Genomic DNA, 23,721 nt, shown 5'->3' with positions numbered 1-23,721 from the left:
TCCCAGATCACATGAACCTTGAAGGCATTAGGGTTAATTTCTATTATATTTCTGAGATTTAGAAATAATTTATAAGCACTTATTTGTAAGCCAGTTAGAGATTTTGTTTTGTTTTGTTATTTTTCTACAAATTAATTTTGGCAATACCATCCAGATGTAGACATATACCATACATCTACAACATATATATATATATACATATATATATGCATATATATAAGCATATAGACAGATGCACACAGAGAACTTATAGCTTCTGTTTCTAAAATTACTGCACTGAATCAGGTACACAAAACTCACTAGTTGTAAAGGAATTTGTATCTCAGTGTTTTTTAAAATTTTCAAAAGACTTTTCCAATTTTGATTTGTTTTGCTTTATTTTGTTTTTGATAAAAATTACCTCCCTGATGTTTGTACTTTCACATTTACATCTCAGAGGCACAGGGAGAAAATGCAGTTATAAGCCATTTTAAGATAAATATGAGACGTTTTGGGATTGATTTTAAAAAATAGCTGAACTTTGAATTGCCTCTAGAGCTGCATTTCTGGTTTTGTAGAGATTTGTAAGATAAGGACAGTTGCTCTCAATTCCCCAGAGGACTGGGTTGCAGCCTAAATGACATCATAGGGTGATCCACCCACCCAATGACATTACCCTTAATTTGCTTTTTTAATATGTATATGTTAGGGAGAAGATTTCTAACTAAGATGGAAATCAAAAGATTTCTGTGTTCTAGATTTAGAGCTGTTTGCCCTTGGAATGTTTTTTAGTAAATCCTTTCACAAAGGCTTCAGAAGGTTTTTCTTTCCCTCTGGGTACATCGTTTTATTTTTAGCTTAAGGGAGGAGACCTAAAAAACATTCCTATTGGGCTCTGAATATCAGCTTCCTATCTGGCCAATCTCTGATCACAGAGCTACTTAAAAATTCTTTTAGATATCTTGTCAGTTTTCAACAGAGACAAACAGTAACATTTCTGGCAGTATTAAATAACCCTTCCTTGAACGTAAGAGCAGTCCCCAAAGAGGGTGCAAAATATATTTTATATTCCTCTCTCTACTGGGTATTATAGACAGAGATCCAGGAGGGCTGATTCTGGTGAGCATTTTTACCCTTAGCCAGCTTCTGCCAGTTTTTCCAGGATCCCCTCTACAGGCTCCAAGGGGGTTTAAAGTAGAGGGTATACCTTTGGTATCCTAAATTTGGCATTCTTAAAAATAATTTTAATTTTCCTTAGGTGTTTAAGGGAATAATGTAGGAATTTACCAGAAAATCTCCCAAAGTCTCCTCAAATCTAGGAGGGACCCATTTGAGGGGTTAGATAGGAGGGCATTGGAGTTGATGTTAAAAATTTTGCATAGGCCCTTTGAGGTCCTATCTCTTTTCCAGTGTTCCAGCTGATTGCAACTGAGACATTGTTTCCTGGGCCAGCATTTTAATGATGAACCCTAGGAAAGTGCAATGTGAGGGGTCCAGGTGTTATTTTAGGTGCCTGAACTTGGAGCTGTTGCAGCTGTAAAGTTAATGGATTGGCAGACTGCTGTTTACAGTCTTGTGTCATTAAATTTTCACTATCCTTTTGCAACACATTTTTTAACGAAGCTGTTTTAGAATCTTGGAGCTTTTGGGAAGCATCTACATACCAATGAAAATAGGCATTGCATTCTGTCTGTTTGATATGGGAACCCTTACTTTCAAGGGCACTTATTAAGCAAACAGTCTTGTCTAATTGGATCATTCCCCATAAGGGCCATTGTAATCCTAATTTGTCTTTAGTAAGATTTTGCTGTTTGTGTAGATATTTACAGCTTCTGGGACCACAGTTCTCTGACATAAAATAAGCAGGTGTGTCAGAAGGTGGCATATGAAACTCTTTGGGTTTTGAGGATCACATTTTATATATTTGTTTGTTGCTGAGCCCTTGGGTCTTTTAGAGCCAGACTAATACCTAAAGGGGATGTGATGTGGGGTTGGGAATTATGTGGTGTTTACATTACACAAATGTGTGCCTTTTTGCGTGGAAATTTTCTTGATGTTGCTGGGTGATCTGGTGTCAATCTATCCCATTCCATGACCAATTTATCCTAACACAGGAATCTTTGATTCAGGTGGCAAGAACTCTAACTCTTAAATGCCTGATCCATGCTCACCACTTTTTATGGCTTTTCTTTCTGCTTCTAAGATCTCCATTAGCAATAGCCTTTATCTACACAAAACATGACAAATGGACATGGGCACCTTAACACACCAGCAGTGACCAAGAGATATTACTGCAGACTGACCAAGAGAAGACCATGCACACCATCAGCAATTTCCAGCAGCAACTGAACCAGCAAACTCCAGTAAATGGGAACTGTGGGCTGGAAATGAGGCAAGGCATTCCAAACAACTGGGGAATTGTAGAGGAAACCAAGGCCTATGGTCTTGGGTTCCAGATAGAACTGTCTGCCAACTCAAGCTGACTTGCTAAGCCCTTGACTGGAAAGCCAATTAGATTGAGAACTCAATGTAAAGAAAGTGGAGATCAGAACTGAGAGGATACTTAGCCACGGCCCTCAGAAATAGAAAGGTAGTGAACTCAAGGGGTTTGTGGGATATCATACCTGTGTTTCTCATTGTCCCTGAAGCCCTTGAATGTTATCCTTCATTCCCACTGCTGCCACCAAATCTGTTAAATAACAAAAATGAAAATACAAATGAGTAGATTTAAAGACTAAATTGGCTTTATTGAACAATTCATGAATCGGCAGCCTCCCATTTAGCAAATAGAAAGGAGCTCCTCCGAGCTACAGAAATGGAAAGATTTTTAAAGGTAGAAAAAGGGCAGAAAAAGGAAATTATTAGCAATAAAATTAGACCTTTCAGGAAAGGTCATTCTCCTAAGGGGAACAATAGTGAATTACCCCACTAGGGCTGACCAGGTAATTCTAGATTGGCTGGTTAAAGCTTACTTTCCTGGAAGAAGCTGATCCTGCAATTAATTTAGGTATTGTCTCGGTTTGGTGATCTGGGCTTAGCACAGATAACTGCATTTTGGGCCTGTTGTCTTTTTTAACAGTTAATATTTTTCTATTTTCTTTAAAGTATTAATTTTTTTAAAAGCTGGCAATATACAGCCAAAGACAAAAGTCTCTTACTTCCTTTCAAGTTGTTTGATTTTTTTAGATCACAACCTTGTTCGGGATTGTTTTAGATCACAATCCTGGAGTTTCCTCTTTCCTCAACTCACTGCACACTTCTGCAGAGCCATTGCCAGGGCCAAGGTCGGGGTTTGCAAAGGGGGAGATGTTGTTAACCTCTGTTGATAGCAATGATCTACACTGATGTTTTGTATTCGTTTTCGTTCTCTTTGGGACTTGGTTATGCTAATTAAAAAAAAAAAAAAAGAATCTTCTTTCTCTGTAACATTGTTTGAAAGTGGAAATAATTAGACCATTTGGGAAAGTGGCATGTAGTTCAGGGAAACACACATGCTGGATTTTCTAGGACAGTGCCACTTTCAAATATACATTCTTAATGTTTCTGTAAATTTATGACATATGCTGAAAATTTAATGTTCAGTGGTGCATCCTATATCTTCCATGTTTCTTTTTGTACAAAATCTGTTTTTCGTGCTTTTTGCTTTGAGGATTATGAGTGTCCTACATGCAGGTCTGTAAGACAGTGCTACTCAAAGTGTGGCCCCCAGACCAGGAGCAGCATCACCGGGGAGCTTGTTAGAGATGCCAGTTCTTCAGCCCCACTCCTAGATCTGGTGTTCTAACACGCTCTCAAGGTAATTCTTTTGCACGATACAGACTGAGAAGCACTACAGGGTATAGTTTCCGTAATTACTGATTTTTGATACAGGACACGTGCGAATGAAAACTTTGAGATAGCATGGGAATCCCAGGAGCCTATATGACTCCAAAAATGCAATTTAAAATTTATGAGGTCATCTGACATGGTAATTACACTTTCTCAACAGTCCTGCTTCTTCAGCAAAGAGGTATTTATGAAGTCCTGTGATGGCCTTTATGCCCCATAAACCACTGTAACTATACTGTCTTCTTCTGTGAAAGTCTGGACATTGGAAGGAGGTACCCACTTGGTAAAGATTAGTTCCCAGTCTTGCTGGAAGGGTTAATGACTCCTGCAGCTCTGACTACCTAAGAAATATGTCCAAGACAATACAGCGTGCTGGGAAGGATAAAGCCCTGGCCTGCCACCTTATTTATTTGTTTTCTTCCTTAAGGCAATAATTCTGCTTGGGTGCTTTGTCCATTGACAGTAGATGGTCATCTGTTTATTACAATTAATAAAAGGGATGCAAGATGGGACCTATGCTAAATATTTTTGGATTATGAAGGGTTTGTACCATATTACTGGAACATAGAAGGGATTACAATATATCAGATATACCAAGTGGGATATGTCAAGACAAATAGAGTATAAATACTCTATTGTATGTCAAGTGGATTACTGATATAAATTTTTCCAATTCTTACAAGCCTTCCTTGGCCAGTCTCTCTAAAGTAAAAAACTCCTCATCTTTCACTATCATCTTACCCTCCCCTGTTTTTCATAGCTCTTATCACAACCTGACATACATTTTTTTTTGTCTATTTTTCTCTATTTGTCTTTCCCACTGAAGCGTAAGCTCCAGGAGAGCAAAAACTTTGTCTGTTCTGGTTCCGTCTGTACAACCAGTGTCTAGAACAATATTTAGCTCATAGTAGGTACTTAGTGAGAGACTGAATATACAAATAGACAATGGCCATACCCTATGTAAAAACAGAACTTTGACACACAACCTGGGGCAACCAACACCTTATATACAATAAATAACCCGGGAAACCAGCCTGCTATAAGTCAGAAAGATAGAATGCTATCTCTAGTAACAACCCAGGAGGCTAAACAATGACTTCTGTAGTGATCAGCCCCGAATTACCACGGATTCATTAAGAACTGAGAGCTTCCCTACTTTTTGTTCCCATTTCCAATTTAGGAACAACCAGAAAAAGTCAAATATGCACCCCCAACCAATCATATAGGATGTCCGGCTTCAAGTTAGCTTTCCTGAAACTTCCCCATGTCAACTCTTCCAATCAGGGCACATCTGAAGCCTTGCCTTCTCTTTTTCCACTATAAAGATTTCCACTCCTCTGCCTGCATCTGAGTTTCTGCCAAAACATCAAGAGATGGGCAAGTGGCGGTGGCTGGCTCTCTTGCTACAGCAAGCTCAGAATAAATAGTGTTTGCTTTTCCCATTTGGTTGGTCATTGTTTATTTCCACATCAGTAAAGGAACAAGAATAACATGGGTTGGGAAGACCACTCAGAGGAGCTTATGAAATCTAGTAAAAAGGGGACATTTTTATGAAATATACTGTCTGTATAATAAACGGTGTGTGTGTGTGTGTGTGTGTGTGTGCGTGTATAGAGAAAGCAAGAGGATAAAAGAAAGGCAAAAAGAAGGTGTTTAAGTGAGACTCACAAAATGGCCCTGAAGGGCATTAAGAAACACTAACAGTCTTTATGGTTCTGTCAAAATCTTTATATTAGATCCTTGAAAAGAAGGTAATTACAAATTTTCCCAAGAGAAATTTCAACAGTGAGCCCAGAATGAGAATTTAAGAATCAGCAAATATAAGATAGTAGGATCTACCTTCCCAAGTGTAGCATCAGGGGTCACAACCCCCAATGTTCCATTGGACAAAGATAAAGATCAATAAATCCTAAAGACAGCAGGACTCAAGAAGAATTAGCCCCTGAATATTAACAACCCCCCTAAAGATGGAAGCAACATGTATAATTAGGTCAAAGTCCAGTGATCAGAGTGGTGAAAATGTGCGCCCTCATCCAATAGGGCTGGCCGGAAATTGGTCCAAGTGTCCTGGGAGATTCCAGAGAGCATCTCTTTGTGTGGATCTAGAGTTTAAGTTAACTGAAAGGGAGATTACCTAAAATGAGTGTATTGCTATTGATGCCTTTTCTTTTATGGCTTGGACTGTAAATTTGCCTAGAGATCCATGTCCCATCCAGCTATATTTTTCTGGTTGGTCCATTTCACAGGAGCCTGTGAGTGGACAATCTTGTACGCATGTGTGTTGATGCTCAGGACACATCTCCATTTTGGGTCAGGCAGCACACAAGAGTATTCTTGACCTTTATTAAGCATAATATGTGTGCCTTGGTCTTGACAGAATGTGATTAAGATGGATAAATTAAAGGGCAAAAGTGAAATCCAGTTATTTTCAAAGCAACTGTAATAGAGCAGATCAATAACTTGCAACTTGTTTTTACACCAGTCTTTATTGTTTTTGACAGATCCCCCACTGCATTAAGTGCTGTCTATTTCAGTGTTATCTAGGCACCCTCCGACAGGTCAGCTGGTTTCACTGGGATTATTTCATCCTAGGTTGAAGTGTAATGGTTCATTCTGGGCATGCTGAGAGGCAGGATTTGTAGCAATGTGTGAGCCCTGTGATTCACTGGTGAGATTGTGATGATGAATTGCTTGCCAGAGGGGCGAACACAAAAGTGCTATGAGATAAACCAAGGCCATTATTATCCAGGCATTCTTTGGTATGTCTGGTCGTTTTCAGCTGTGGATGCTGCTTTTTTGTAGAAGATGGGATGGAGACAAGTCTCTTGCTGGTAAAATGCTCAAGGGACAATGATGGAGCATGTTTTCATTCTAGAATTATGAGACAGAAACAAATCTCATGACATAATCTGGTCATTTTCAGGCCCCAGGAAGAACTTCATTTAAACATCAGAAGAAAATGCTTTGAACACATACAGTACAATATAGTGTGATATTATTATTGATAACAGATTCCTTGATCTTTTGCTAATTGTCCTTAAAAGGAGAACTCCAGAGTTGTCCATTGATTGATCATTTCCATGTCTCAGATGGATTAGTTTGTCTTTTCTAAAATCTTAATTATTCTGTGTTTTTTTTCTTGTTTTTCTTTAATGATAGCAGAGAAGCTGTACTGTTTATGCTAATTCCTACACTCTAACTTCAGAGTATCCAAAGGCTTGAGTAATTCTGTAATAACCAAGGTAAACGAATCCTCTTTGTTGCCACAGAGAAATTCCAAAATCTCAGTGGCTTAATGCAGATAAAGTTAATTTCTTGCCACAAGCAAAGATTACTCTATCTCAGGTGACCCTTCCTCCATCTTGGAGTGATGCTGTTTTGAAACTGTGGTCTCCAAGATTATCATGGCAGCAAAGTAAGGACCAAAGGCATGAGTTACAGAGTCATTTGAGAGGTGCTTGGCATCAATTTCACTCATTCCATTAACCAGTCATATTGTCCCAATCGAAATGGAGAGTAACAGTTTGATGTTTGTTGGATATTTGATGAGCACTGAATTTCCACCACACTGGTTCCTTGCAACCTCTCTTTTCTAGGCAGATCCCCTGGGATTTGTTTGTTTGTTTGTTTTTAATTCTTTATTGCCTGAAATTTATTCCCCCAATCTCTAACTTTTATTCCTCTCAGTTTACTCAGTTGCCTAAAACAACAGGAAGATACACACTACTATATATAAAATAGATAACTAATAAGGACCTACTGTATAGCACAGGGAAATCTACTCAATATTCTATGATGGCCTATATGGGAAAATAATCTAAAAAAGAGTGGATATATGTATGTGTATAACTGAATAACTTTGCTGTACACCTGAAACTAGCACAACATTGTAAATCAACTATACGCCAATAAAAATTAAAAAAATAAAAAAATAAAAATAAAAGACTGGTTTGTATTATCTGGGGCTCCTTGGATCCATATCAAGACCCAAAGTAAATATTCAGTCTCAGTTATCTGAGCTAACTGCTGACATTGTTCACTTCAAAATTTAACTTCATTTGAAGTTGTATAGGCTTTTCCCAACTAGGAGTTTTATTTATGTATTTATTTTTAAGCTTGTGAAATCACCTGAAATACTTACATACGCAATCCACATTTTTGTTTCTCTCTCTCTCTTTTTAAAATTTAAAAAATTTTTTTGATTTTTGTGTGATGTAGATGCCCCACTAAGGCCTTAGGTACCGACATGCCTGGTGAAGAGGTTATTGCTTGGGGAGCAGTTATTACCAAATAGTCTGAAACAGGAACAGCATAACTTTTCCACTCAGTCATTTTATTTTATTATTTTTCCTTTTCAATAAAGTGTGTGCCCTCTGGGATTAATTCACATTACAAGGCAGGAATCAAGTTAAACACGTCCATTAAAATGCATATGAAATGAAACAGCCGAAGATTAAAAGAGCCTGTATTTTAAAATACCAAATACATGGCCATTTTGCAAAGAGAAACAAACAGTTAATAAAGCATGGCAGCTGTGCAAGTGCTAGGAGGTGGCCCTCCTCTGTCCCTCCATCATCTCCTGAGATACCCTCTGTATGAGCTCCCCCCATTCTTCTTCAACTTTTCACTTAGGAAACTGAAACCTACGTTCAAAATTATTCTAAAATTAGTTGCACCTCTTGTGAATAGACCATTATGTTCCCAGCTATCCATCTGAAAAGTGTATGAGACTGTTCACATTTCTCTCCATTCTGAAAAAAGCCCATCTTAACCAGCAGACTATCTCATTTGGGGTCTGACCCACCCAGGGCTCCCTTGAACCACAAACTTTGGCACTTTACTTAACCATTCAGTCTGTTGGCTAGAACATTGCTGTGTTTGAAGGGTGGAACTTCTTCAGGAATGATGCCTCATATAGCATGCAGTGCAGCAGAAAGCTGGACAAAGCATATTTTGAAGTTGCATAGGTGAGGGCTAAGTCCGGACCCTGACATCTGACAACGGTGTCCCCCATAGGAGAGATGGCTACTTTCCTTATCAGAAAAATGGGCACTGATCAACATCAATTGTAGGATATTTGTGGGTATTAACTAGAAATATATGGGTATTAGCCTGGTACACAGCAAGAGACAATAATTGATAACTCTTATTCACTTTTATTTCAGATTCTTTCAGTGGATTACTAGTTTTGGGTTTTCTGGATCCAACTACCTCTCATCCGGCAATGCTTGGCACTATTTATTTTAGCTTTCACTTCAAAACACAAATAAGAAATAGAAACCCACTCTAGCTAAATGCCTTGCCTACGGGCATAAAGTTATTGAATCACCCAGAGCCAAGGCATTAATCTTGGTTTACTGAGAAGCATGCAAATCTGAAGGCATGTTTCTTTTACTTTTTCAGTTGGAAGGAGTCTTGGACATCACCTAGTTCCCACAGGCAGCCTTACGGGCCTTTGTGGTAAGGATGGATATTTAGGAATATTATTCTTTTTGAGCTACCAGGGATTTTTGTCTGTTACCTCATTTCCTTACCACAAAAGTTGAAAATCAGTCTGTGGTAGCAGCTGGTAGAGTTTCTATTCTATATATCAGGAAGGGTCGCTTTTTACTCATCTTAGGGATAGCCTCTGAAGGAAAATATGATGAAACCAGGGAAATACTATGAGCTGATTAAAAAAAAAAAGAGAGAGAGAGAGATTTAAGTGAGACATTTCTATTGCTATGATTTTATATTAGAAACTACAGTCCATGCATACTGGGAATAAGGATCAACTGTAAAATCTTGTCTTATCCAACTTTAATTCACAAAATGTATTGAATGCCTCCTCTGTACTTAGCATTGCTACTGTGACTAGGTGAATGGGAGCAGTGTGGGCTGGTATCCCTACCCTCACATTCCATAAAATGTTTCAGAGATAAAATTTACAAACATAAATTACTTATAGAACTGGCATCACAAAATTAATTAATTGCCATTATTTCTGTTCCAAGTAACAGGTGTTATAAAAGATAAAGCAGAAAGAGGTGCCAAACCCTCTCAAAACAGCTGGGAAGTTCGCTTTAGGGGAAAGATAAAGAGCTTTTTTTTTTTTTTTTTTATTGGAGTAAAATTGCTTTACAATGTTGTGTTATTTTCTGCTGTACCATGAAGTGAATCAGCTATAATGTATACCTATATCCCCTCCCCCAACTTGGACCTCCCTCCCACCCCCCCATCCCACCCATTTATCCATATCATATGAGGTATTCACAGGATAGGAGATGGAGAAGTTCAACAGGATGAAAGAACAGACAATATCAGAAATAGACATGGAAATATGCTTGGCCCCCAAATGGAGGTGATGGGCATGAGAGAAATACATTTGCAGAATGGCCATCAAACAACATGCAAACAGATACAGGAGTTCTACAAATACCTGTTATTATTATTTTTCTAATATATGGTTTCATATTTTATTAACTATTTAGGGAATATTAAAATCAAATAAAAAATTAAAAACAAACCATCAAATATGGTCTACAACAAATTTCAGCATACTGGAGCATGCTGTTGCATTAAGTATGTTGCCAGTACAATTCATTTTGTGCAGACATTAGATTAAGCTTTTTTGGTTTCTGTGTATATACTTGATTCTTTTGTATAGGAGCCTTGGATTTATTTTTATTTTCCTTCTCAATGTAGGCAGTCGTGTGTCCAGTCATGGGAACTAGTACAAGCAAATTCAATCACACACCCCACAGTGCTAGTATTATGTTGTAAATAGTTCTAATGCTTCTTGGTAGCTTTGGGTGATATTATAAGGAATTCAACTGTAGAACAAAATGTCCAAGTACACTTAATACTCAGAAAAAAAGCAGTTTAAAAATACAAAGCCTACAACTGTTACTGTTTGCAACAATTGATCTGTGAGAATCAGGATTATCTAGATATGGTGAATCTAACAAAACAGAGTGTAGAAATAAATTATGCTATATCTGATGTAATCATTCCTCCCCCAGTCTGGCCCCAAACCTCATCTGGTAAACACTTTAGTTTCTTGAAATGTATCTTATTGTTCCATTGGTTTATTTTTTAAGCAGTTATTGCTATAATGTGGAGTTTAAAATATGTCTATGCTGGACATATACGCTTTTTCAAGTATATATTGAGAATCTGCATTAGATTTTTTTTTGGATAGAGGTTTATGGTTAAACAATATTTGAAAATTATTGATTTAGAGGCAGAAAATCTGAGGGCTTTGTTCTGAACCTTAGGATCTCCAGGTCTTGAAAACATGTAAGGAGAGGTAGAGGGGCAGAGAACACAAAGAACAGAATTAGCAAAGGACAGAATTTATTGGCCTTAAATTTCAGCAGCTTTGATTTTCCATGGTTATCCTTTTGATGAAGCATTAAGAGAGCTAGAGTATCCCCAAATTGGATAATTAATCCCTTTATAATTGCTAGATGACTCATGCTTTAGTGTAAAACAAAAGCCTTTCTCAAAATTAGCATGTGTGTCTGGGAGTAGCCCCAATCTGGCTGTGGTCAAAGGCACTGCATTACATCTAAATTCGAATGCTCTGGTTGGCAGCCACTGCTGTCTGAGAAGAGTCAGTGTCTCAGAGATGTGGAAGGACCTGAGCCATGAGCCCTTGGGAGAGGGGGTAGAGGTGACCCAGTAGAGGCTTCTGGGTGATCCTGAAGACTGAGGGATAAAGCACTTGGAGCTAGCTGCCATGGAACAAAGAATTCTAAGAAAACATTTTCTCATCTCCAGTTACTCAGAGGAGAGAAATCCACATGAAGGGTGAGGTCAAGCAGATACCGCTGAGCAGTGTGCTACGACGGACAGAATTCATTTCGACCTGCAATGGCTCATCCGTGACGAAGCAGATTTGCTGAAATAACTCTGTCTCGTTTAGAGGTAGAAGAAAGGGTTAGGAAGGAAAGAATCCCCACCCAGCCCACTGAGGATCAAAACTGAAGGGGGAGCCAGATAACTGGAGGCAATTGAAACTCCATGGACCACTTCTCTTGGTCTGCAGTCACCAGGGCTTATTCTGTGCCAGCCTCGACAATAGTTTTTGTGGCTACAAAGATGAAGACACAGCCTTCATCCTCTAGGAGCTTGCAAACTGGAAGGAACAAGATCCATAAGTGATGGTAACACAGTGTGGCGGGAGCTCATCTGAAGTTTAATATACGGTGGGAGAAGAGCCCAAAGAACATCCAGTGCAGGTTGGCCAGGCCTTAAAAGATTAGATACAAAGAGGGAAGGAATAGAAGGACAATTTTTGATATAAGGGACAATGCATGCAAAGGCAGGAGGTGAGGGAGGAAGATGTACATGAAGCACAGCAAAGAGGGAGCCTTGTTCTCTTGGTTGGAGAACAGGGGAGATGAAACTGGAAACACAGGACAGGCAATATCACAAATGAACCAAGGTCCTGGACCTCAAGCAGCATATATTCTACCAGTAAAACCAGAAAGACAAAAAATAATTTAATATACACAATGCAACATAGAACTGTGGTTGGCTTTTCTATTGCTGGAACCCATAATCAAATTTAGGAGGATAAGTGGAGAATAAGAGGTAATTTCATCTGTATGCCTGCCTGTAAGCAGATTTGAATAAACAACATCACAGAACTCTTTGATGAATCGCATACATTGGAAATAAGCAAGGCTGTCTTTGATCATGAGGGAAGAGGCAGTGCTGCAAGTACAGTAATAAATACAGAGAAACCAATGTGATAGCGGAAGAGAAAATAACTTCGGAAGAGGAAAACGATCTTCCCGGAGGAGGTGAGATCTAGTTGGGTCTTTAAGGATGAAGGGATGCTTATTAAGAAGTCAAGGAGGGTTAAGGCCATTCTAGCAACAGAGACCAGCCCGTGCAGAATCATAGAAATGAGAAGCGGCAATGGAGAGCTGGAGGATGAAACGTAAGCTGGGAACCTTTGATTAGGAGGCTAGAAAATGTGCGTGATTGCAGAAAGGGTGAATGATAAAGAGGAGAGGTCTGATTTTGTCAGTGTTGGGGAGCCCCTGAAGGATCTTAAATGAGGAAAGGATAAAATACAGAGATTTTCTAGAAGAGCTTACTCAGTTCTATAAGCTAAGAAAAGTTAATTAGGAAATGTGAGAAAATTGCCACTATAATTTCCTTAGCTTGTACGTAGTTGCTGTTTGAAATTTTGTTGAAATGAGTTTTATATATTCTCTCTCTTTGAAAAGATAAATGGCATTTTCAAAGCCCACTGCATCTAGTTGGGTGAGTTGCCTGATTAATTGCAGGAACTGTCCTAACCCAAGAAACTTGTCAGAGTGGTTGCCTCCAAGGAAGGGAAGTGAGCTTAGAGAAGACAGAGGTGAGAGGGAGACTTGATGAAGAGGTACCACTTTGCCCCTTTTTGATATCACAACATGCACTTGTATTATCTACCACCATGTTATTTACTTAATTACTTTTTTACCAAAAAGAAATGTCCATATGGCTCTCTTTATATAGTTTTGTGACACATAGATTTCATTTTCTGATAAGCACAGATTTTTAAAAAAACAAATTTTGGGGAGAAGGGCAATAACCAAGGAAGTGTGAAACATAGAATCCTAGTTCTTATGTCATTAAGATGAAAGTTGAGAAGGACCTGAAAGATGCAAAGATGTTTCAATTGTTAAATCTTTGCACTTAACATGCAAAGATGTTAAATGTGAATGGATTAAATGCTCCAGCCAAAAGACACAGCCTCACTGAATGGATACAAAAACAAGACCCATATATATGCTGTCTACAACAGACCCACTTCAGACATAGGGACATATACAGACTGAAAGTGAGGGGATGGAAAAAGATATTCCATGCAAATGGAAATCAAAAGAGAGCTGGAGTAGCAATACTCCTATCAGATAAAATAGACATTAAAATAAAGAATGTTACAAGAGACAAGGAAGGACACTACATAATGATCAAGGGATCAATCCAAGAGGAAGATATAAGAATTATAAATATATATGCATCCAACATAGGAGCACCTCAATACATAAGGCAAATGTTAACAGTTATAAGAGAGGAAATTGACAGTAACACAATAATAGTAGGGGACTTTAATAACACTTCACTTACACCAATGGACAGATCATCCAGACAGAAAATTAATAAGGAAACACAAACCTTAAATGACACAATAGACCAGATAGATTTAATTGATATTTTTAGGACATTCCATCCGAAAACAGCAGATTACACTTTCTTCTCAAGTGTGCACGGAACATTCTCCAGGATAGATCACATCTTGGGTCACAAATCAAACCTAGGTAAATTTAAGAAAACTAAAATCATATCCAGCATCTTTTCCGACCACAACACTATGAGATTAGAAATAAATTACAGGGGAAAAAAACCATAAAAAACACAAATGCATGGAGGCTAAACAATATGTTACTAAATAAACAAGAGATCACTGAAGAAATCAAAGAGGAAATCAAAAAATACCTAGAGACAAATGACAATGAAAACATGATGATCTAAAACCTATGTGATGCAGCAAAAGCAGTTCTAAGACGGAATTTTATAGCAATACAATCCTACCTCAAGAAACATCTCAAATAAACAATCTATCCTTACACTTAAAGGAACTAGAGAAAGAAGAACAAACAAAACCCAAAGTTAGTAGAAGGAAAGAAATCATAAAGATCAGAGCAGAAATAAATGAAGTAGAAACAAAGAAAATAATAAAAAAGATCAATAAAACTAAAAGCTGGTTCTTTGAGAAGATAAGCAAAATTGATAAACCATTAACTAGACTCATAAAGAAAAAGAGGGAAAGGACTCAATAAAATTAGAAATGAAAAAGGAGAAGTTACAATGGACACCGCAGAAATACAAAGCATCCTAAGAGACTACTACAAGCAACTCTATGCCAATAAAATGGACAACCTGGAAGAAATGGACAAATTCTTAGAAAGGTATAACCTTCCAAGACTGAACCAGGAAGAAATAGAAAATATGAACAGACCAATCACAAGTAATGAAATTGAAACTGTGATTAAAAATCTTCCAATAAACAAAAGTCCAGGACCAGATGGCTTCAGGTGAATTCTATCAAACATTTAGAGAAGAGCTTACACCCATCCCTCTCAAACTCTTCCAAAAAATTGCAGAGGAAGGAAAACTCCCAAACTCATTCTATGAGGCCACCATCACCCTGATACCAAAACCAGACAAAGATACTACAAAAAAAGAAAATTACAGACCAATATCACTGATGAATATAGATGCAAAAATCCCCAACAAAATACTATCAAACAGAATCCAACAACACATTAAAAGGATCATTCACCATGATCAAGTGGGATTTATCCCAGGCATGCAAGGATTCTTCAATATACACAAATCAATCAATGTGATACACCATATTAACAAATTGAAGAATAAAAACCATATGATCATCTCAATGGATGCAGAAAAATCTTTTGACAAAATTCAACACACATTTATGATAAAAGCTCTCCAGAAAGTGGGCATAGAGGGAACCTACCTCAGCATAATAAAGGTCATACATGACAAACCCACAGCAAACGTCATTCTCAATGGTGAAAACCTGAAAGCATTTCCTCTAAGATCAGGAACAAGACAAGGATGTTCACTCTCACCACTATTATTCAACATAGTTTTGGAAGTCCTAGCTATGGCAATCAGAGAAGAAAAAGAAATAAAAGGAATACAAATTGAAAAACAAGGAGTAAAACAGTCACTGTTTGCAGATGACATGATACTATACATAGGGAATCCTAAAGATGTCACCAGAAAACTACTAGAGCTAATCAATGAATTTGGTAAAGTTGCAAGATACAAAATTAATGCCCAGAAATCTCTTGCATTCCTATACACTAACAACAAAAGATCAGAAAGAGAAATTAAGGAAACAATCCCATTCACCATTGCAACCAAAAGGATAAAATACCTAGGAATAAACCTTCCTAAGGAGGTAAAAGACCTGTGCTCAGAAAACTAGAAGACACTGATGAAAGAAATCAAAGATGACACAAACAGAGGGAGAGATATACCATGTTCTTGGATTAGAAGAATCAATATTGTGAAAATGACTATACTACCCAAAGCAATCTACAGATTCAATGCCATCCCTATAAAATTTTTTTGTTCTAGTTCTGCATTTTTTACAGAACTAGAACAAAAAAATCTTAAAATTTGTATGGAGACATAAAAGACCCCAAATAGCCAAATCAATCTTGAGGGAAAAAACTGAAGCTGGAGGGATCAGACTCCTGACTTCAGACTATACTACAAAGCCAAAGTAATCAAGACAATAGGGTACTGACACAGAAACAGAAACATAGATCAATGGAACGGGACAGAAAGCCCAGAGGTAAACCCACGCACCTATGGTCAACTAATCTATGACAAAGGAGGCAAGGATACACAATGGAGAAAAGACAGTCTCTTCCATAAGTGGTGCTGGGAAAACTGGACAGCTACATGTAAAAGAATGAAATTAGAACACTCCCTAACACCATACACAAAAATAAACTCAAAATGGGTTAAAGACCTAAATGTAAGACCGGACACTATAAAACTCTTAGAGGAAAACGTAGAGAACACTCTTTGACATAAATCACAGCAAGGTCTTTTTTTTTTTTTTTTTTAAGGTTTGCATTTTCTTTTTTTAAATTAATTTATTTATGGTTGTGTTGGGTCTTCGTTTCTGTGCGAGGGCTTTCTCTAGTTGCGGCGAGCGGGGGCCACTCTTCATCGCGGTGCGCGGGCCTCTCACTATCGCGGTCCCTCCCACTGCGGAGCACAGGTTCCAGACGCGCAGGCTCAGTAATTATGGCTCACGGGCCCAGTTGCTCCACGGCATGTGGGATCCTCCCAGACCAGTGCTCGAACCCGTGTCCCCTGCATTGGCAGGCGGATTCTCAACCACTGCGCCACCAGGGAAGCCCAGCAAGATCTTTTTTGACCCACCCCCTAGAGTAATGGAAATAAAAACAAAAATAAACAAATGGGACCTAATGAAATCTAATGAAATAAACATTTTATTTTCCAAATAAAATCAAATTCAAAAAGAAAAAAAGATGAAAGTTGAGAAGGAATTGAAACATGCAAAGGTACTAAATAGAACACAAAGGGCCTTTTAAGCTTTGTCAATAGCACAAGGCTTTAGGCCCATTCCAAGCAGGTGATGCCATTTAACAGGTGGTAGGGGGAAGAGAGAGTTATTCCCAACTTAGTTTGCTATGAGATTCTTAGTAACTGAACTAGGCTTTAAAATGGTAAGAGAGAAGATAACAATGTAAAAATGCAATGACTACTCAGGATAGATAAGGAGGAAACAAGTGCTTACCTGCTTAAAGAAGCTTAAATCCTCAGCCCAGATGACTTCCATCTCGGGGTGCAAAAGGAACTTGCAAATGTAATCTAGGCACCACTAACCATAATCTTTGAGGATTCTTGTCAATCAGAAGATTAATGATGGGTAAAAGGGGAAATCCTGAGTTTCAAAACTGGATAGGGAAGTTGAATCCTAGGCATTGTGGATATTGACATATGGATATTTCTCTTGGGTGAAAATTGACAGCAATAAGGCATCAGATAGCAATTCTCCCCAGAGGTTATATGGACCCTGAGTTATCTTAGGTTTACACAATCCTTGTAGACTCAAAATTTAAAATAAGTGTCTATTATTTGTAAGCACTACGTCTCTAGGAAGGGAGCAAGCAACTGCTGGGTAGCCCTGAGCTGGTGCGCCTCACCCCTCCTTTACACATCAGAATCACATGCTCTCCTTGCATTTAAAATAACTGAATGCCCCCTCCCAGAATTGCCCTGTAATCAGCAGGGGAGGAGAGTCCTCATAACGGAGGGAAGACAGTTATAAGGTTTGGCGTGGAAAGGAAAGAAGGACCTTGGTGCCATAAGTCAGCAAACTTCAAAAAGGCTATTTGAAGGAATAGTGATTGAAAGGGTTGGGGATTTGTCATAGGATTTGTCCAATAAAACATTTAGATTTCTATCTAAAATGGTTATATGATTGTCTAAAAGAGTAGAACTTGAAGGGTCTCTTTCTTAAATGAAATTTCAACTTTTGGAAACAATTTGAAGTTCTATTGGTTCTGGAAGGCTGATTTAATTACTGCAACATACAGAGAGGGAGATATTGTGTTTCTTTATAGAAAGAAATGTCCTCTTTTCATCCTTTCCTCCTTCTCTCTCTCCCTCACTTCTTACCTTTAATACTTATATACTGTCTCCTCTGTGCTTAGGCACTGTGCTTGATGCAAACTAATGCTCTCAACTCCTGGCATTCACATCCTGGTGGGAGAATCTAAGAGGCAAACTAATGTCATCATACCGAGTCATAAGGGCTAGACAACAGACAGCTTGAAAGAAGTGTAGAGAGAGCAGGGAGGAGGTGCAGAGAAGACTCATTCACCTGTGACATTTGTAAGTGTTTGCCAACCGAAGAAGGGAGGTGAGATGCTTCAAACATCAAGTACAGTATGTGCAAAGGCACCGTGTTGGAACAAGGGCAGGACATTCAAGTCTACAAAGTTAATGTCAGAGGAGGTCAGCCTAGAGACAGAAAAGTGCCTTGAATTACAGTAGAAGACATCTGTTCGAAGTGGTGCCCATCAGGAAGAATGAAGAAATGTCTTCTTTTGTATGGGGCACAGTTAGACTGGTCTGCTCTCTTTGGCCACTAAGATCTCAATTTGTTTTTCAATTCATTGATACTCAGTCCAAATAGTGATAATGATTATGCAACAATGCCTACAGTGTTTTTCTTCTCCTTCCCTCCTTCCTTCCTTCCTCCCTCCCTCCCTCCCTTCTTTCCTTCCTTCTTTCGTTCCTTCCTTCCTTCCTTCCTTCTCTTTCTCTTCTTCCTTCCTTCTTTCTATTAAGAATTTGTAAAGAAAATAATTGATGAACATAGCTAAACCAATATAGGAGAGTAAAACAATTTAATTGAGAGTTAACTTAATGAGTAGTCTGTTTATTTAATACACCGTAAGTATTCATTATATTTTCCTTCATTCATTTATGGGGCAAGTACTTATTGAGCATCAGCTTACTCTGGGCCCTCTATGAGCCACTGAAAAAACAGGAGTGAACGAGATGATTAAAGTCTTTGATCTCATGCTCTTTTGCTCTATGGGAAGGAGGCAGGCAATAGAGAAGTCTATAAAATCTGCCATTCCTTCTCCAGGCAATGACCTCTCTTGTCGTATACGGTTTTGTAATTGTTCTTGCTCTGTTTCCTTTTCCTTGTCTTTTTCCCCTCCCTCTGATCTCTTTTTCTTGCATCATCCCCCTTTGGAACTCAGCTGTGCTGGGGAAGAATAGGGGTTTTTTTGCTTATCCCATCCTGGATTTTGGCAGGGAGAATGACTGCTGTATTGCATCAGAGATGAAAAGAGCGCTGGAAGGAGTCTTAGACCCAGTGACATTTCCTGATTGCTACTATTTCACATCCTCTCTCATACAACCATTTGCTTTTTCACTGTAGAATTCATTCACTACCAATGTCATCAATGTGGTGACTAAAACCCCCTGTGAAACTTGGTGTCCTTTCTCACCAAGGTGGGCTGAACTCTTTCAATTTGCTCTCATTTGGCTTTGGAAAGCATTATCCAAGTTCATTATCTAAGTTCTGAGCCCTTAAGGGTGAGTGCTAGCCTCAACCACTTTCCTAGGGGAAGCTGCTGCTTTAGGACCTGTGGATCACCTTTTATCAGAAGGTGGTCCCATGGGTGTCTATTTAAGGCTAGACAAACACCTATTGTTTGAGAACAGGCACCTCTAATCTAGAAAGCCTTTTGTATTTGATTTGGGGGAATTAAAGAAAAGATACCACAGATAAGCTATATCAGTTATATGTAGCTTAGCGATAGTGCAACCCAAAATATTTTTGTAAGAAAGAGATGCATGGTGAATATAACTTTGACCTTTGTCCAGCCTGGCTGATGGACCAAAAGTTGTTTTTTCAGGACAGGGTTTAGCAAAAAGTTGATCTTGGCACAGAATGGTATGGTCTGTTAACATAAGGCCAGTCATTCATTCTACATGTTCTTTGTGAACTTTTCAAATCAGAAGATCAAAGGCAGTGTCAAATTCTTACCTCTGGCCGTAAAGCAGCTTCTAGGAGAGCAGAAAGCCTGGATGGGACCATAGTCATTTTTGTACTTTTAATGACAGAATCTGTGGCTGGAAAATTCTACAAAGCAGTTGTTTAGAGGCTCCTTACTGATTTCACCAGGTTTCTTTTGGTTAGTCTTAATTCCAGTTCTGTTTCTCAAAGAAAATGATGTATTTTCCTCTTGAGACAAGAGGAAGAACTGCATTTTGTTGTTGATTATGTATGGAATGTTTTTTCTGTTATTTTGCTTTACAGTCAAATCCTCCTTCCACCAAAAGACCTGCCAGCACAATCCTAGCACATAGAGATCACCTGTCCTCTGAAGTAAGATCTGAGTCTGTCCCCAAATATGACAATTTGCACACATAGCGATAGGGCATTTTCAACAGCATGCTAAACGTCTTATTTTTTATCAGTTTTACTTTTTTATTACTGTATCACTACTTATGAATTTCTAACGCATCCCCTCAATTAGGTCAAAAGCTACCATGAGGGTGCTACTTAAGCTTCCTTCTTTCTCCCTACTAGGAATTTGTAAAGAAAATAATTGGTTGGAATAGCTAAACCAATATGAGGGAATGAAACAGTTTAATGCAGAGTCAGTCTAAGGGGAAAGCAGTTAGTTTTCATTAGTAAGCATGATATTTGCTGTAAGTTTTTTTGTAGATGAGCTTTATCACCCTGAGGAAGTTCCCTTTCATTGTTAGTTTTGCTGAGAGTATTTATCATGAATGGATGTCAAATTTTGGTAAAGGCTTTTTCTGCATCTATTATACAATTGTATGAGTTTTCTTCTTCTGTCTACTAGTATGGTGAATTACACTAATTGATTTTCTAATGTTGAACCAAACTTGCATTCCTCCTTGGACATGAGGTATTATCTTTTTAAAATCTTGCTGGACTCAGTTTTTGAATATTTTGTTGAGGATTTTTGTTCCTATGATCCTGAGGGATATTACTCTGCAGATTTCTGTTTGTGGATTGTTTTTGTTTTGATCTCAGCGTAATTCTGGCTTTATAACATGTGTTGGGAAATGTTTCTTCTGCTCTTGTTTTCTGGAAAAGCTTATGTAGAAATGATGTTATTTCTTTCTTAACTGTTCAGTAGAATTCCTCAGTGAAGACACTTGGGTCTGATGTTTTCTTTGTGGGAAGGATTTTAGCCACAATCTCAGTTTCTTTAATAGATATATAACTATTCATGTTATCCATTTCTTCATGAGAGAGCTTTGGTAGTTTGTGTCTTCCAAGAAATTTGTTCATTTCACCTAATTTATCCAATTTGTGAGATAAAGGTTTGTTTTTGTTTCTTTGTTTTTTGCTTTATATCTTTATTATCCTTTTAATATTTATGGGATCTGTAATAAAATCCCCTATTTCAAAATTTCGATTATTGAAAATGTATTTATTCTCTCTCTTTTTCTTCCTCAATTGGGTGAGAGTGGGATAGAACTTGGTAAACTTCTTGTATAATAGACTACATAGTAAATATTTTTTGTATATGCAGGTCACTTGGTCTCTGTTTCAACTACTGAACCCTCTTGTAGTGGAAAGCAACCAGAGAAAATAACCAAGTGCGTTTACCTATGTTCCAATAAAACTTTATTTACCGAAACAGACAGTAAGCTGGATTTGCCCATGGGCTGTGGTTTGTAGATATTGGACTAAGAGATTATCAATTTTATTAATCTTTTAAAAACACTAGTTGTTGTTTTAATTAGTCTCTTTCCATTGTTTCTCTTTTTCAATTTTATTCATTTTTGCTTATTATTTTTATGTCCTTCTTTCCTGCTTGCTATAAGTACAATTTGTTCTTCTTTTTCTAGTTTCATAAGGTAAAAGTTTAGATGATGGATTCAAGACATTACTTTTTTTCGAACAGAACATACCTTTAATTCTATGCATTTTTCTTTAATCACTGCTTTAGCTGCATCTCACATATCTGAATATGTTTTATTTTAATTTCCGTTGAGTTAAAATATTTTCTAATATCTTTTGTAACCTCTTATTTGACTCATAGGTTATTTAGAAGTGTGTGTTTAATGTCTAAATTTGGGAGATAGTTCTAGATATTTTTTGTTATTGAAAAATTTATAATTAATTCTTCATAATCTGATAACATAGTTTATGTAATTTAAATTAACTTGAATATGTTGAGGCTTTTTTATGGCATAGAATATAATTCTTCTCTTTGATGATGTGTCTATAAGTGGCACCTGGTCTCATTGGGTAACACTCTCTTTCAGGTGTTCCATAGCTATATTAGTATATTTTTACTTGCCTTATGTATTCCTGAGAGGATTTCTGAAGTCACAAATTATTAGTTTTTGCTTCATATATATTGAAGTTTTTATGTCAGGTGCATGCATATTTAGGGGTTTTTTTTTTTACTTCTTTGTCCGTATATAATACTTTTTTTTAATCCTTGGTAATATTCCTTATTCTGATGTCTACTTTGCCTGATATTTATATAGCCACTCCAGCTTCCTTTTGCTTAGTGTTTTCATAGCATTTCTTTTTCTATCTTCTTACTTATAATTATATTTTATACTTAAATTTGGGCCTTGCTTTTTTTAGAGTCTGATATGGCAATATCTGTCTTTTAACTGAGATGTTTAGAATACTTACATTTAATGAAATTATTGTTATTTTTTTTAAAAAAATATCACCTGGCTATTTTTTTAAATTCATTCTGTTTCTTGACCTTTTCTCCATTTTTTGCTTGCTTTGGGATTGATTACAAGAAGCCTTTGCTTTACACAGTAGTGCGGGACTATAAAAATGACCATGCAAGCTGAAATCACACAAAGTGATAGTAAAAATCAATGGGATAGTCTATGATTGTTCTGTGGCCCTTATTTTTTTTTTTTTCAAAACATTAAATACTCTCTTAATGTTATAAATGTATAGAAAATGATAAATAGAAAACTAAAATTTCCTTAGTATACTGTAATTTAAAACATTAGAAACATTAAGAATTAAGGTTTTATTTCTTTGTAAAGTAGTTATCAGGAGTCGATTGAATAGTGCTTGCCTCCTCATAATAGAACATATCATATGGAGTAAGCATCTTGTCTATTTCTTGACAAATTGTCATACTCTTTTCTAAGTTTGTATCAGCTTTCAACATTTTGTCCTTTGTGCTTCCAGTGTCATGAAATATCTTTGAGAGTTCCTTTAATGTATTTTTACCAGCATCACTTCTTCTGGGACACTTTAATTTTTTTCTTCACAACCAAATCCCTCTTTTGCATCAGTAAGTTTTTCCTAAGTTCTTCTGGCTGCATACCTACAGTCTGTTGGACAACAATGGTATCACTATACCTATGATCAGCTACTTCTTCCATAACTTTATTTATGTTCAATTTGAATATCACTTATAGCATCATCACTTTTTGTTTCTTTGATGCATGTTCATTTTTCTTGGCCAATTCTCTCTTTAGATTATCCATTTTTATAAAATGTCATGTTGGCTTATCACTGGGTGACATGGAAGCAACAAAACTACATACTTTGCTGTCTGTGCAAGAGCTGAGTAATAGATGTGCAATAACTAATCCCTAACAGACTTTGAAGGAAGTGATTTGATTAGGTCACAGATCATGATGCACATCTGTTTTTTACACAGTAATTTGTAAACAAAAAAGCTTTCCCTGAGGGTTTTACTTTATACAATCATTTGCAGTTATTATGCAATGATAACTGCAATTTGACTTGTTCTGGGGGAGTCCACTAGACGATAATAACTAAAATATGTCCATATCAGAAAT

At 37.4% G+C, this 23,721-nt stretch overlaps 1 long non-coding RNA gene across 1 annotated transcript; it reads left to right on the top strand.

Annotated features, from left to right (window-relative positions):
- Window positions 1–15,970: 15,970 nt before the first annotated feature.
- On the top strand, window positions 15,971–16,873 carry LOC309654425. Its single transcript, XR_014260242.1, has 2 exons — window positions 15,971–16,436; window positions 16,764–16,873. It is a non-coding gene; the product is annotated as an uncharacterized lncRNA (long non-coding RNA).
- The last annotated feature ends 6,848 nt before the right edge of the window (window positions 16,874–23,721 follow it).

The sequence above is a fragment of the Balaenoptera physalus genome (genome assembly GCF_965194825.1).
Source record: "Balaenoptera physalus genome assembly, chromosome: 2".
Classification (NCBI taxonomy): Eukaryota; Metazoa; Chordata; class Mammalia; order Artiodactyla; family Balaenopteridae; genus Balaenoptera; species Balaenoptera physalus.
The sequence above is the reverse complement of the archived record's forward strand: the minus strand, read 5'-3'. Positions and strand labels throughout refer to the sequence as shown.